This window comes from Perognathus longimembris, chromosome 6, assembly GCF_023159225.1.
Source record: "Perognathus longimembris pacificus isolate PPM17 chromosome 6, ASM2315922v1, whole genome shotgun sequence".
In the NCBI taxonomy this organism is placed as follows: Eukaryota; Metazoa; Chordata; class Mammalia; order Rodentia; family Heteromyidae; genus Perognathus; species Perognathus longimembris.
In genome coordinates, this window is record NC_063166.1 from 41,327,264 (window position 1) to 41,344,302 (window position 17,039).

The window sequence follows — 17,039 nt, forward strand, 5'->3', positions numbered from 1 at the left end:
GGACCTGGGGAGGCTCTTTGGAACTCGATACTGGCAGAGGCCCTGTGTCCCACGTCTTCCTGTAAAATAAGTTAAACGACAACCAACATCCTTCCACTACGAGGAGGTTGTCAAGGTGTCCCTTGACCCCCGTCCCCCCAGCCTTAGAGAACTTTGCTGCGTCCAGCTTCTCTCTGTCTCAGGCCTACAGACCGCACCTTCAGATTCAGACTGACCCACACAGATAGGCCCACAGATATACAGACAGACTCGCCCAAAAGGGCCCACTCAGTGCACTCTACAGCCCACCTTTACAGATGGGCCCACTCAGACAGTGCTCTTTACAGCACACTCTTACAGTCGGACCTACCCAGTAGGGCCCACTCAGTGCTTTCCATAGCACTTTTACAGACGGAGAAACAGAACAGACAAACAGAAACAGACACAGATTGGTCGACCAAGCTCACACATACACACCTATACCTCCAGAAGTTTCTTTTCTTCACCTGGGTGTCTTCCCCCTAAAAAATGCAGTTAAGGACTCTTTCCTGCTCATGCATCACAAATGTAATGGCATCTGAGGGAGGGGGCGATCCCCTATCCCTCCAAGAGCCTACCACTCAGAGACAGTCTCAAGTAAAAAGATGAATTTATTGGGGAAGTTCCAGATGGACCGGTCCCAGGTTTCAGAAAAAACATATAACACAGAACAGGACAGTGGCAGCACAGAGACTTACTTCCGGAGGATTTCCAAGTACCAACAAACCAACTGAATTGGGACGCCATGGGGACGACAGACACAAGACTCAAACATGTGGCATGGCATAATGGTGCCTGAGCTGTCCTGCCCCTAAATAGGGCCAGTCAGGGGGCAGGGTCACAGGAAGCTCCCAGTTCCAAGCACTTGACAGACAGGTTCAGTAACCTATAGGCCATGTGCTGCCCCTGTCTCTTGGGGTTCAGAAACTCCCATTACCTAGGGATGGGCTTCCCTTCCAGTAGGAATCCAGGCATGCCCATCAAGAATTGGTGCACAGATGCGGGGGTTACTATTGTTTACAAGGAGAGGGAATCTTCCCAGGCTTCTGCACAGCTAGGGCTAGGGAGGCAGTGGAGATGGAATCAGCTTCTACCCTCTTTTGCTGGCCAGATCTGACCTCCATATTACATATATGTTTCTGTCTTTCTTTTTTCATGGGCCAATTCATCTATATATTTTATCGGCTCCCACCCTTTTTTAAAACCATAGTTATGTTATATCTTAATATCCAGCAGAGAACACCACTCTTATTTCTGTTCTTTAAGATTAACTGAGAGAGGGCTGGGATATAGCTCAGTGGGAAAGTGCTTACCTAGCAAGTGCAACATCCTGGGTTCAAGCCCCAATATAACAAAAGAAAACTACAAACAAAAGATTAACCGAGAGATAGATTGGATAATTATTCAAAGATGTTAATTTTATAGCAAATTTCTTTTTTAAGAATAGAAATGTTTGGCTGGTAGTGCATTGAACATATTTGTTAATTTAAGTATAATTGACATTTTATATCATTTAGTTGTTTGGCCCAAAGGCAATGATCATTATTTCCAGTGACCCCAATTGTATTCTGTCCATTACTAAGTATTTACACAATCTCCTCATAAGTATTGTGTACTAAGTATTTTCCTTGTCTTGGGCATGTTTACTTTCCTGAACGTTATTACTTTAAATACTTCAATAAGTTCTATCTTTTATGTTTCAAGGCAAAAAATACTTCTGTAAAGGACAATTTTCTTTATTATTATTTTTATTACTGTAGATCTGAGTACTCTCCAATCTCTTTTCCATTCTTAGCCAGTAGGTTTGAGTTTTCTTTTTTCTTCTGAACTTTTAAAAATTGATATGATGAAGGTGTTGTACAGAGGGGTTTATAATTTTCCAATCTCTTTCTCTCATTACATTGCTGACTGGGACTTCAGGACCATGCTAATAGTAACAGTGTGATTGAGCAACCTAACCTGATGTCAAATCTTATGGAGAATGAACATGCTTACAGGCTTCCACCCAGAGTAATATGTGTTATTAATATATTTGGTCCATGACATCTACAAAGACAATTCCCATTTTTTTACGGTTTAAGTAAGTAGTAAAATCCACCACATGCTTGTTAAAATTCATGTAATAAGTTAATGTACTTTCTAATTTTAATAATCTTAATGTTCCTAATATAAGCCATGGTTGGCCTTTGTTCATTATATATAATACATTTTTTATTCAGTTCAGCCAACGTCAAAATAGATTCCTACATCTTACAAGGCCATATTATATTTGTTGTTGGCCACCAGGTGAGGCAGACATGCAGAGTGACAAAGCTTCCACTGGAAGGAAACTGGGGACAGCTAGTCTCCTTAAAATACTAGTAATGCTTGGGAATGTAAGGGTATGCATAAAAATGGAAGGACAAAGAGAGGACAAATGAAGCAATGCTATTCACTGTACATTATGTTGATAATTAACTATACAACTTGTGGATAGTTTTGAGAGGGGAAAAGTGGGAGAGAGTGAGGGAAGGGGTGACATTGTCCAAAAAGAAATGTATTTATTACCTAACTTATGTAACTGTAACCCCTCTGTACACCACCTTTATAATAACATTGATTTTTAAAAATAACATGAGTAATGTGTCTTCAATGTTGTGTTACTTTTTGTTTCAGCAACAGCTCTTTGGAGAAACTTATAAAAACTAGATTCTAGAATATCAAAATTGAGAGACAATCAATAAAAAGACAAATGACTCCAAAAGCAATACTTGCAAAGCCATTTGTTGTAAACCAACTGAACAACTCATCGGGGGGAGAGAGAAAGGGGGATGGGGAGGGGATAATAAGGGAAGAGGTAACAAATACTACAAGAAATGTACCCATGCCTTACCCCTCTGTACATCACTTTGACAATAAATAATTATTTTTTAAAATCAACCTAGATTCTAATGTCAGGAATGTGTGTGCCATGTTCATTCTAAACAAGTGACTATGACGTTAGACTGAGCAAGCTCAGGGGAAGATAAGTCCTCCCTCTATGAATGAAGACAGGCCCCTCTCACTTTCTTTGTTCACAGAGAACACTACTTTATATGTTAGCTTCCGAGCTTCCTTCACTTGTTGGAATGTAACTCTACTCCTCATCTTCTGGCTATGCACTCAGCTCCTCTTGTGCTTCCCCTATTGTATCTCTGACTTTGTTTCCTTTAACTTTCAATCCACACAAACTCAGTCAGCCTGGGTGTCTTGCTAATCCTCTAATCCTGGGACCATTCTCTTGACTTGCCTTTGAGGCTCTTTCTGCCTACAGACAACTTTCTTAGCTACAAATGGCTCACTCTGCCTAAGTCTCAATCTTTCCATGTTTCTCTCTTTTTGGTGATCACTGTCATAGGGTTTCTCACTTACATTTATTATATAGAGAGGAATTTCATTGTTAAATTTCCACACATGTTTACAATAGATTCCAAGACAGCATTGGTTCTTATTCAAGTCATGAGAAAACTTTGCAGTGTTGATTAGTATAAGAAAATGAAATCCCTATCAAAATCTCCAGCACTCCATTTTAATTACATGTTAATATTAAGCATGTTTGTTTGTTTGTACAGTACTTAAGCTTGAATTTGGATCTGGGTTCTGTCCCTTAGTTTTATTCCCTCAAGGCTGGCATTACACCACTGGAACCATAACTCTACTTCCATTTTGTTTTTGTCATTTAATTGAAGATAAGAATCTCTCTTGGACTTTCTCTGGAAAACTAGCTTTGAACTTTGATCTTTATATCTCAGTCTCCAGCACAGCTAGCATTACAGGTGTAAGACACCAACACCCAGCTATTAAGTAGCATCTCTTATCAGAAGGCTTTCAACTATGATAAAGAAGAGAGAGAATAAAGAGAAGAGAGAGGAAAAAAGAGAAAGAGAGAGCTGTATTTTTCTTCCCAGACTTCCATAGCAAACTACCACAGTCTAGGTGGCTTAAACAACAGAAATTTATTTTCTCATCATTCTGGAGACTACATACAACAGAGTAAGCAAATTCACATTGTTTATAGATAAAACAGGACATTTTATTTTTATAAAGAAGTATATATTCTAAAAAGAGAATTAACTTGGATGCAGATCTGAGAGACATCAGCTAATTTGGGGCAGGAGTGACTTGTCAATAGGGTTCTCTTTCATCTACATGATTTTCTCATTGGTATTACTAATTGGCCTGTATCCATTCTGAATTCCTTTCCAGTTTGTAGAGTAGTCCATTATGTGTATGTACCATGATTGTCTTAGCTATTTCCTCAAGATCAATTAATTACATTATAGCTATAGATCAGATTCTCTTCTTAGGCTAGATTTTCCTAAGAGGGAAATTGCTTAGATATGGGGCAAAGATATTTTAATTGCTTTTCAAAACAGCATCCATTCATCTACTCCCAGTTATGTATGCGGGTGCACCTTTGCACTTTTTAATGATACTATACTGAACGCACATTTTAGAAAGTTTCATCTTTACTAATTTGGTGTGTAAGAATTACATTCTAATTGTATTTCTTTGATTACTAATGAGGTTGAACAGTTCTGAGCTTCATTAGGAGTTAGGCAGCATCATGTACAAGCTGTTCTCTTTTAATTTACCACATATTTATGTTTGGGATGAGCTCTTTCTACATTAATTAAATAAACTGCATTATTTACTCTATGTAGCCTCTCTCATATATATATTTGTTTGTGTGCCTGCTTGTTCTATGGCTTAAAATCAGGAGCTGGCCATTGTCCCTGAGCTTTTTTTGCTTAAGGATAGCACTTTACTACTTGAGCCACAGCTTCATTTCTAGTTTTTTTTTTGTTTTTGTTTTTGTTTTATTGTTGGGTAATTGGAGAGTCTTATAGACTTTCCTACCCAGGCTTTGATTCAAACCATAATTCTCAGATCTCAGCTTCTTGAGTAGCTAGGATTACAGGCAAAACCACCAGAACCCAGCTTCTAGCTATGTTTTATTTATTTTTAGTTTGATTAATCAAACTTTAGATTAAAATTTTAAAATATAGGGGCTGGGGATATAGCCTAGTGGCAAGAGTGCCTGCCTCGGATACACGAGGCCCTAGGTTCGATTCCCCAGCACCACATATACAGAAAACGGCCAGAAGCGGCGCTGTGGCTCAAGTGGCAGAGTGCTAGCCTTGAGCGGGAAGAAGCCAGGGACAGTGCTCAGGCCCTGAGTCCAAGGCCCAGGACTGGCCAAAAAAAAAAAAAAAAAAAAAAAAAAAAAAAAAAATTTAAAATATAAAATTAAATATTAAAATATGAAGGTAGGATTCTTTAATTTCTTATTTATTCTGTTGTCAACCTCACTGGAATCCATTCTCCTATAGAGAACAATTGAAAAACCAAATATATGTTATACCTTTCAAGATTGAATTTAAATATTTTGCTTTGTATTAGTTTTATAATACATTCTGAAATATCATAATACTATACACTTTCTGTTTGTGTAAGTTTCCATTGATTTGTTTTGTGTGTGTGTGTGTGTGTGTGTGTGTGTGTGTGTGTGTGTGCTATTACTGGGACTTGAACTCAGAACCTTGCACTCTTGCCTAGCTTTTTGACTTAAGTTTGATACTCTACCACTTACACCAAAGCTTCACTTCTGAGTTTTTGATGATTAATTGGGAAAAAAAAGTCTCTTAGACTTTCCTGCCTGGACTGGTTTTGACCCTCAATCCTCAGAGCTTAGTCTTCTAACTAGGATTACAGGCATCAGCCACTGATGCCCAGGAAATACTAGCATCAAATCAATATTCTGTAAAATATTTCCTCATTAATTTACATAACTCAATACAAATTACAGCCCTGCTCACATTAGAGTTTTCCTGCAAAGTGATTGTATAATACCAGAGATAAATAACTTAAAGGAGGAAAGGATCAGTTTGACTCATAGTTTCATAGGTTTCAAGTTCCTGGGTGCCCAGCACATTTCTCTAAGCTGGTGTTTAAGCAAGCAAAATCTCATGGTAGGAATCATGGGTGGAGCAAAACTGCTCATCTCAAGGCAGCTGGAAAACAGAGACAGAGACAGAGACAGAGTCAAAGACAAAGACAGAGAGTAAGTAAGAGCTGCAGACAACCACAACCCTACAGGGCACACCCCGGGTGACCTGCTTCCTCCATCTATACCCCACCTCCTAATAGTTCATTTGATATTGAACTCTTCAGTGGGGAGTAAGGTCATTTCTAGGGTTAGCAGGCTCATTAGTCCATCACTTTTCAAAAGTATTACCACTTGATCAATGTCTCCCCTTTCATTATTCTCTCCCATATATCCCAACACCACCCATCCTCTCAATTTTCCTGGTTCCATTTCACACCTGTACGTTGAGTACTATGATTGTATTCATCCATCATTCCTCCTTCTATTGACTAAGATTCCTTATTCTGAAATACCTTCGTCTAACTACTTTAAAATAATGATAAATCAATTACAAAAATTAAAATATTTTTACCACTGGGGAGCATGCCTCACATAAGCCTTCATGAAACATTTCTCATCCAAACCACAACACTGGTAGAATTTAGTTTCATAAACCTGCCTTTTAACTCTTAACTCATTTTATTGGTGTGCGTGTGCATGCGTGCACGTGCGTATGCACGCACGCCTTCTTGTCAAATCCTTGGGATGATCTCAACTTTTTCAAAAGTTTCTCTTTAACAGGATAACAGTCCTCACTCAGGACACTACCTGGGAGCACATCAAGGCCATCTTATTACTGAAGGCAACCACAGGCTTGCCTACATACCCTGCTTTAATCAGCACAGACCTCTATCCTGAAGACCCCAGCCCCAGTGACTCCTCTATGCCCCATGTCTTCAGGAAATTACCACAAGAGACCATGATGTCCCTCAACCCCTTCAAGGTTCCAAATGATGTGAATCTGCTTTAGTCTCATAATTCCACACTGTTCCTGTGGCCCACTGACCACCCTCCCACGGGACCCTTTTGGATTCTCAGGAACGGCCTTACCTGAAATGCAGAATGGCCTTTTCTGAAAGAAACAACTGCTGGCTTCAGGAGGATACCTCCACCACAAAACCTGCAAAACATGGCTGTTTGCCCCAAACAAGGCAGGAGAAAGAATTTCCAAAGAGGAGTCCAACCTCTTTCCTAGTCTCCTCGTCCAGCCTAATCTTGTTATATAGCCAAAGACCCTCTATGAATGATTGGCTTCTCCCCTCTTGGTCCAACAATTTTATATTGCTAAAGTTAGAATTTGATTACTATCTATTATGTTAGATGCATACAGTTACCAGGCAAACACAGATATGCATACATGTGCTTGATGTATAGGCAGAGCAATCCACCTCAGCCTAGCTATAAACATTCCATGTGGTCCCAACAAAAAGCCCCTAGTTCTCTAGAGCAAATGGCTTTTTCAATAACCTCTGCCTCCTTGCTCAGACCCCATAAAAGCCAATCTCTAACCCTACCCCCTTGCACAATCTCCAAGTTTGCTGTTCCTACATGTTATGCTTCAATAAACAGTCCTAGTCTGTTGAGAATTGAGTCCAGTCTATTTCTGTTTCCCTCCTTTATCTTCCATTTTCCTAACAACAGTGAATAGCAATTTATATTCCACAGTTCAAGAGAGAGAGTAGTCTATCACCAAGATTCTGGCCGGTTCAGTTTCTTGAGAGGTTTCAGTCTCTGCTTTTATAAGGGTACCTTAAATCATGTATTCCTCAGGAGATTAAAAATTACCATGTCAGGAGGAAGAGATAGAAAGGACAAAAATGGGCTAGTTCGCTCCAGCCCTTTCATGAGGTTACTAATTCTACTGATGTTTTAAACAACTCTTTTTTTTTTTTTCTTTTGCCAGTCCTGGGCCTTGGACTCGGGCAGGGTCTGAGCACTGTTCTGGCTTCTTTTTGCTCAAGGCTAGCACTCTGCCACTTGAGCCACAGCACCACTTCTGGGTGTTTTCTATAGATGTGGTGCTGGGGAATTGAACCCAGGGCTTCATGTATGCAAGGCAAGCACTCTTGCCACTAGGCCATATTCCTAGCCATAAACAACTCTTAATACTACTGCATTGATGATTATTTCAACATGCACATTCATCTGCCTTTGGCTGTCCTGGGGTTTGAACTCAGAGCCTAGAGCTTTCTTGGTCTTCTTGCTTACAATTAATATTCTAGCTGTTGAGCCACACCTCCAGCTCTGCTTTATGCTTGTCATTTTGGGGAGATATAGTTTAGCAAACTTCTCTGCTTGAACAGGATTTGAAATTTCATTTTCCAGCTCTCATCCTCATGAATAGGAAGGATTATAGCAATGAGCTACTACATCTTGCAACAACATGCATTTTTGAAAGAACAGTCGCATTCAAACCATAGCAGGCAACATGTCAAAGGAGTGACAAGTATATAATGAGAAGTAACAGGACTTAACCAGAAAAAAACAAAAACTACTCTGCATATGGTTTCAACAATAAAAGCTCTGGAAAAACTCAGATGAAGTGGCTGTTTAGTTATCTTCAAATATCAGGGCTATTACCTGAATTACCTGATTTAAAACTTAATTAAGGGCTCTATGTCCTGATGGAAAATGTAGCATTATATTTGTCATCAGATTCATTCTGTGGATTTTTGCATTGTTATTGTTGTGGAAGAGCATGATTTCTGGGTGACTTTGGAACAAGTCTGAAATCATATCTTGTGGGTGAATCATCAAAATTAAGTCATTCCTAAAACTTCCATCTAAGGTACTAAACATTTATACACACTGATTTTTTTTATCATTATGTTCTTAATAGATTGCTTATTCTACCTTAGCAATAAATTCATTTTGGAGTTAGGAATATGCTTCGAGCATTATAAATGAAAGTCAAGATTTTTTGTTTTAAGGCCACGATTTTAAGTGTGTGTGTGTGTGTGTGAGAGAGAGAGAGAGAGAGAGAGAGAGAGAGAGAGAGAGAGAGAGAGAAAGAGAGAGAGAGAGAGATGCTCTTGCTTGAAATTTGCTAACAAAAAAAGTGTAGTGCTAGTACTCTACCACTTAAGTCAGATCTATACTTCTGGCTTTGTTATGATTAAATGAAATTCAGTCTGGGGTATTTGTCTACCTGGGCTGTATTTGAACTCTGATCCTTAGATCTCAGCTTTCTAAGTAGCAAGGATTACAGGTATGAGAGATTAGCTTTTGGATAGATCGATTCAAATAGCATGACAACTTGGAGAAATCACACATTTTATATGTTTCTTCAAGTATCAGCTATATATCTATTCAGGGAGAGTCCAATTGAGCATAACATGGAAAGGTGAAGGGATTGTATGAACCCAGCCACACACCAGAAATGCCAAGGAATTTTTATAATTCAGAACACAAGTCTGTGCCAACCCAAAACACCTTATAGCTCTGGTGTGATTAACAATTTGGTGACCTTTCAAAGCCATAGTTTTTTAATAGATGGCATTCAGTGATTTATAAAGGTCATGCAGGATTTGTTGAACACTGAATAATTTGGATTTATTTGGGTAATTAATTATTAATTAAAAGATAGTTTTTTTTTTGTTTGCTGATCCTGGGGCTTGAGCAAAAGGTCTGCGGCTATCCCTGAGCTTCTTTTGCTCAAGGCTAGCCTAGAACTACTTCAACTTTTTTTTTAGTATCTTACTGGAAGTAAGTATCTTACATATTTTCCTGCCAAGGCTGGCTTTAAACCATGATCCTCAGATCTCAGCCTCCTGAGTAGCTAGGATTACAGAGGTGAGTCACAATTGTCCAGCTAAACATTTAGTTTTAGTATCTTATCCTTTCTTGTATCAATTGTTCTTTTTCCCTGAGAAAAAATTTTTCCCTTTTAATCATTGGGGTTGGAGATGGGCTTTCTGACAAGTGATATGGGCCACTTATTCCATCCTTCAGTAACTATGAAAGAAGGAAAGATTTATTTTTATTAGACTCTGCTTTGATTCAGCACACAGAAGGACAACAAATGAATCAGTGTGTGTGTGTATGTGTGTGTGTGTGTGTATGTGTGTGTGTAGTAGTAGTCGTCGTCATCATAGTTGTAGTCATAGTTGTTGCTGTTTTGTTGTTCTTTTTGCCTGTTCAGAAGCTTGATCTCATAGCCTGGGTGCTATCCCTAAGCTATTTTGACTGAAGCTAACCCTCTACCACTAGAACTACAGCTCCATTTCCAGCTTTTTTGTGCGTGTGTGTCATCAATTGGAGATAAGAATTTCAAGGACTTTTTGCTCCAGCTGGCTTTGAATTTGATCCTCAGAACTCAGCCTCTCAAGTGATTAAGATGTGAGTTTGGTTTTGGTACTATCTGGGTTTGTTTTCTTTGCTAATTAGAGAATTACCAGAGAGGAGAGTGTTTCAGATAGAGTAAGTTAATTTGAAAGTGAAAGGAAAACAGATAAGGACTTTTTTTTTTAAGTTAGCACATCTGGAAGTACTGGGAGGGAATTTCCCAGGCTCTACAGAGAAGAGATACCAAGCTTCTTTGCTCATCCTAGATATTTGGTGCTAGTCTCCTCCCTCTTGGGATATGTATGCTTGGTTTGATTTTTTAAGTGGTGGTCTAGTGCTGCCAATGGTCTTTTGGGGTGGATACGTGGCCCTGGGAACAAGAGCATGTAAGTCTCAATATGGTTGGATTCTTGGTATCTTGGACTATGAGAGCAAAAATTGGAGGGCTTGCCTTCTGCTATATCTGGTCTAAGCACCTACACTGGTCTTGTGCTTAAGGGCACGCCAGGAAAAAGAAAGGTGATTTGTTCCATTTCATTATTCCCTGTCATGTTGGGCTTTGATTAGGATGACTGTCTTCAAGGAAGAGCTTAGAAACCCATTATATTTTAAATTTTAGTTGAAGTAGATTGAAAGTTCATCCAGCTTATAGGTAGTCATGCAAGGCAAAAAAAATCTCCTTTTTTCTCTCTCTTTCTTTGCTTTTCTTCCTATTTCATACATTGGTATTGGGGCTTGAACTCAAGGTGTCAATATAGTTTCTTCACTCAAGGCTAGTGCTCTAGCACTTGAGCCACAGCTCTACTTCGGCATTTTGCTGCTCGAATGAAGATGAGCCTCATGGACTTTTCCGCTCCAGCTTCCTTGGAATCATGACTTCCAGATCTCAGCCTCCTGAGGAGCTAGGATTATAGTCTGAATCATGAAGAGCCAGCAAAAATAGAACATTTCCTTTTCAACAAGAAACATACTTTTTACCAACATTCCACTGAGGAAGACTAGTCTAAGCTGTTAGGAAGATTTGCTAAGCTATTTAACATGTGCTTAAACTTTCAAGGGCCTGCTCAGTAAGAATAGATCATTGAACAGCTCTCTGATGCAAGGTGAATGGTGTTTATTTTGGGGAGTATACAGGAAACTCTTTCCTATGTTCACAAGTTGATACCAAGCAATTCTACTTTCAGAAATTAATCCATGGTAACATACAGGCTAAACAAGAAGACTAATCTAAATATTTCTTAGAATAATAAAAAGCTGGGGGGAAATGGCCCCAAACAGAACTTGGTTAAATCAGTGAGAATAATTTAAAAAATTTAAATCATTTAAATTTTTTTTACAATCTTACATAAATACAAAAATTAGATAAAGTTGCAGCTGTTATCATTGCATTAACACCAAGAACCCAGAATAGAAACATATGCACACAGACATGCATAGATACATGTATGTAATTGTTAACCAACGTAGTTGCATTATATGCAGCCTGCTTGGTGGAATTAAATAGAATACCTGCACAATCACCTGTAAAGCATTCTTTCTTAATAAGTTTCTTAGAGCTTGGCCAATGGGTCAAACTTACAATCCTAGTTATTCAGGAGACTAAGATCTGAGGATTGTGGACAAAGCAAGCCAACACAGAAAAGTCTATGAGATTTTCATCTCTAATGAGCCACTAAAAAGCTAGAAGTGAGGGTTTAGCTCAAGGGATAGTGTGCTATCCTTGAAAGAAAAGCTGAGGGAGCCACATGAAACCCTTAGTTCAAGCCTCAGTACTGGCAAAAAACCAACAGCAACAACAATAAAAAAACAAGAAAACAAATAAACACCCCCCCCAATTTGTGTTATTTTATAGTGTCTTGCCTTTTTATTCTAACAGGTGCTTCTACAGGTCCATAAATGAACTAAAAACAGGAGGAAAACTTGGATTTCTGCCTGCATTTTGTATGCATCTTGGCTCTAAGCCATCTTCTCCATAGTCACACAACTTCTCCAGAATCCTTCCTCAGACAGTAATGATCAACCAAGCCAGACTTTGACCAGACTGTTTAATAATTATGCACAACTGTCCCTCACTTTCCCCTGATTCCTTCTTTATTTTAGCCTATAGCTCATGTCTCTCCCCCAAGATGGCTGTCTTCGCTTTTCCGGCCTATGGGAATGAGTAGCTCTATCTAAACATGGAGCTCCTAGAATTTGGGCCTGCAGTACACAAACTCTAGCTTCATCTTCTAACCTACTCTTTTTCTGAAATTTTACTTCTGCAGCTTTATGTTTCTTAGTCTCCTTCTAATGTTGAGGTCAGAATCTCTAAGACAGTTGTTTTATTTTTTCATTCATTTATCTGCTAGTACTGGAGTTTGAACTAAGGGACTCTAGCTCTAGCTCTATTTTTACAATCAGGGCTGTGTGCTCTACCATAAGCCTTGAGTCAAAACTCAATTAATTGCAGCTAAAGATCTCAGATTTATCTGTCTGGGCTGGCTTTGGGCCACAATCCTCAGATCTCAGCCTTTGGAGAAGCTAGCATTATAGGTTTGAGGCATCCATGCCTCTCTCATAATCTAATTTTGTGACACTATTACTTTTATACTTCTGTATAGTGTGGATTAATAGAAAGCTTTTGTTTGTCAAAAATAACATATGAATTCTTTTCCTCTACAAAGTTTATTGAATAAAACTACTGTTTAGAAATTCTTGTAGGAGAATATATTAAGTGGGACTCAGATCAGGATCTGGAAATCAGTAGTCAGATCAAAATACTGAGTTTCCAAGTGGACTTTAGGCATTCTGTCACTGGACAGGATTCTTCATCTTATGTTTACAAGATAAAAGCATCCCTTGTTTTTTAAAGTAAAAGGGCCATTGTCCATGTTTATGAGATTGAACAATAAACATCTGCATTTGACTAGAACTGTCAAAGCAAGAAAATGGATGGTTTATGAAAACAAACCAAGTGGTAGAAAGACTTCTGTCTCCCCAGACAATACCCTTCTAAACTTAATTCTGAAACCCAAGAAATGTATTAGAGATACAGATTGAAAGTAATCAGAGAAAAATGAACAAGAGACCCAGCTAAGAGATAAACAGAGGCATCTTAGATATTCAAAAAGTATACATGTCCTTTGAAACAGAGAAAATTGTAAAACAAGGCTTGGGAAATGGAGAACAAGCCACACTAGTACTGCTCTGATGCCAATTGGACCCCCCACACCCCCAGGCACATTCATTGCTGCCTGGGTTTCATATTCAGAAAACGTTCTGTCCTAGAAAATGAAGGGATTCTTCTTTTCATTTTTCTGTTCATTTCAAGCCTTGTGACTCTAACTTTTGACTCCTGTATAGGCAGCATTCTCCCTCTGGCCACAGAGGTCACCATCACAAGCCTGTGGTGACAGGATAAGGCACCATTTAAAAGTCATCTTTTTAATTGAGAGCCCTGTCAGCATCCCAGGCAGCCCTGTCATCCCAGGACAAATGGGAGGAGCAGCTTTTGAAGTGGCTGAAAGGTCATAGCTTCTCAGATGAGGCTTTCTGCAGTGACAGTCAAGAAGAAAATGGCTTTGTGCCAGTTTTAATACATGTTCAAATTCAAGGTACAACCTTAGAGGGCCAGAGGACACAAAGGCACGCGCGCGCACGCACACACACACACACACACACACACACACACACACACACGCCTTTGATGATCATTCTTTCTAATCTCTTTTGCTTTGTTATTTTATCCTGCTTAGGAGTCAAAAAGATTCCTTATAACCAGCTAAAGAGGAAATGGAGAATATATGTCTTTGCCTTTTTTCACGCGAGTTTATGAATTTTATTGACTTAAAAATTTTAACTAATAAATAATAGACAACCGAAGAAAACTACAATAATTACATATTAATGTCCATGCAATGCTTTCAAGGACATTATATTCCAGTTGAAGCCAGGCACCAGGGACTCATAACTTTAATCCTAGCTACTCAGATGATTAAGATCTAAGAAGTGAGGTTTGGGGAAACTAGCCCAGGAAGAAAAGTCCATGAGGCTCTGTCTACAATGAACTAGCATTAAAGCTAGACTGGAGGCATGGTTCAAGTGGTAGGATGTGAGTTGTAAGTGAAAAAAATCAAGGTAGAATTTGAGGTGCCATTAATCACTTATAAGTGACTAAGGAACTTCATATCCTAGTAAGGTCCTGGCTACTCTGCAGGAGGTCAGATCCAGCTCTTTCAGTGTTTGGAAAATTAGATATTTCTTTAAATGGTAGCTGGGCATTGTTGGCTCAGACCTATAATCCTAGATACTCAAGAGGCTGAGATCAGAGAAGCACAATTTGAAGCCAGACCTGACAGGAAAGTCTATGAGTCTCTTAATTCCAATTAACCACAAGAAAACTAGAAGCAGAGCTGTGTGGCTCAAAATGGTAGAGTACTAGCCTTGAGCAAAAGAGCTCAGGGACATCACCCAGGCCCTTAATTCAAGCCTCAGTGTCGGGGTCCTTTGCCCCCAGCACTCTCCTGGCCAGCAGAAGAGGCGGGGGAAGTGCGTCCCCACAAAGCCAAGAAAAGGTGAAAGGTCGATGAACCACTCGCACCCAGCCCCCCTTCGTTGGAGGACAATCAGACAGCCTGGGAGAAAGGTCTCGCAATCTTGGTTTATTTGGGAGGTGTCACACTCTTAAAAGGGTCAGAGAGTGGCAGGAAGGGGAGGGGTGTAGCACACCTAGCTAAGGGCTATGAGGGGCAGCCTGAGCTGTCCGTCAAGGGTGGAGAGCCAAGGGACCAACCCTAAGAGGTGGCCTAATTCTACGTCACAGCCAACAGGACTGCCTCCGGGTTCACCACCAGGCGCCATCTTGGCTACATGTGGTCCCCAGGCTGGGAGGCGGGGCCAGCTAGAACCGCCTTTCTGGTTCTGGTGGAACCCAGAAGGCAGGCAGGGCTATCTAGGACTGCCCCTCCGGGTTCCAGCATAACAGCCACAAAACAGGCGGGGCCAGCTAATTGCCTCTTAATGATGCAAGGCGTGCCCCACATTTCAGCTCTCTCTCTCTCTCTCTCTCTCTCTCTCTCTCTCTCTTGCTCCCACTTTCTCTCTTTCTCATAGACATGAGAAATTTCTTTGAAAGTAAAAACAAGCTTACCTGTTACTAGATATTTGTTTTTCCAGCCTTTCTCTTGTATTTTCCTAAAATAAATGAAAGCATATGCTAATATAAAGACTGCAAAACTAATATTCACAACAGTTCAATCCTGAATCTCCAAATTGAAAACACCTCCAGTATTCACTGGCATGAAGATGTCTAAAGTTGTAGTTGTTCAGTAACTGGCACACTGCTCAGCAATAAAAATGAACATATGACTGAAAAATCCATCAAGACAAAACAAAATAATGCCCAGAATGTTTATATTAAAAGACAGAAGACAAGACAAGCACTGATGGCAAAGACTTGTAATCTTAGCTACTCAGGAGGCAACTCAGGAAGCTGAGATCCAGAGGATCATAGCTCAAAGCCATCTCTGACAGAAAAGTCCATGAGACACCATCTCCAAAACAACTAGCACATACCAGGGCAGGAGGCATGCCTCAAGTGAGTCCCAGCTGAGCAAGCAAATTGTGAAATTGTGAGACCCTGTGTTCAAATCAAGTTGTAACAGAAAAACAAACAAACTGGCAGAAGGCTGGCTGAGACAAACTAGATATACTATGATTCTAGCTATGTAAAATTGTAGAACAGGTAGGATTAGTCAATCAAGCATGACAGAAAGCCTTGTTATATAGTAAATTATCTGAGAAGTCACATATTAAAGGATCAAATCTGGGAGTTTTTATTAGAGCATTAGCAGTCTGCAGACATCCATTTGCTACAAAGGACTGCAGCCCAGAAATACACTTAACACTATCAGGAAACAGGCCAGAGAGGGAAGAAAGAACACAAACAATACCAACAAACCAATTCAGCTCCAGTGGAGAGCTGACTTGGGACACCATGGTGACTGAAGATGAGCCAGGAGACAGGACACAGGACCCTAACAGGGAGGCATATGGCATGGTGTAATGACACCTGAGCTGGCCTGACCCTAAATAGGGTCCCAAGTCCCAAGTGCTTGACTGACAGGTTCAGTAACCTATAGCCCATGTGTCAACCCCTGTCTCTTGAGATTCAGGAATACCCATCACCTGGGGATAGGACTTCCCTTCCTCTAGGAATTCAGGCACACCCATCAAGACAAGATGCCAGATAGTACAACTCCCATGTGGCCAATGATGGTGCTGGCCAGACCTGACCTCCATATTACAGCATTAGTAGTTTCCTGTGATCCAAGGTGTGAGATAGATGGATGAGGGATTAATTACCAAGAAGCCTGAGAGAACTTTACTTTTTTGAGAAAATTTCTTTTCTTTAAAATTTATTTCTTTATTGTCAAAGTGATGTGCAGAGGGGTTACAGTTTCATACATAAGGCAATGCATTCATTTCTTATCCAACTTGTTACCTCCTCCCTCATTTTTCGCCACCTTCCCCCATTTTATTTGCATCCCCCCCATGAGTTGTACAGTTGGTTTACATCATGTAGTTTTGTAAGTATTGCTGTTCCATTGGTTTGTTTTTAATCTTTCATTGAGAGAACTTCTTGAATGCACAAATATTCTACCTTGATCCTGGTGACTTGGTCATCATACAATTCAAATAGTACATTTAATTATACTATAAAAAGTATCTTATGAAAGTTGAAAGTTATATTTTGTTGCAAACCACTGCAAACACCTTGTCCTGCCATGGTTGGGAACAGGGCAATGATGGA

The 17,039-nt window shown here is 39.8% G+C and overlaps 1 long non-coding RNA gene across 1 annotated transcript; it reads right to left on the reverse strand.

The window, feature by feature from the left end:
- Positions 1–842: 842 nt before the first annotated feature.
- On the reverse strand, positions 843–16,473 carry LOC125352289. Its single transcript, XR_007211158.1, has 3 exons — positions 16,382–16,473; positions 6,172–6,176; positions 843–918 (listed from the first exon to the last, which is right to left on the reverse strand). It is a non-coding gene; the product is annotated as an uncharacterized LOC125352289 (long non-coding RNA).
- Between the last annotated feature and the right edge of the window lie 566 nt (positions 16,474–17,039).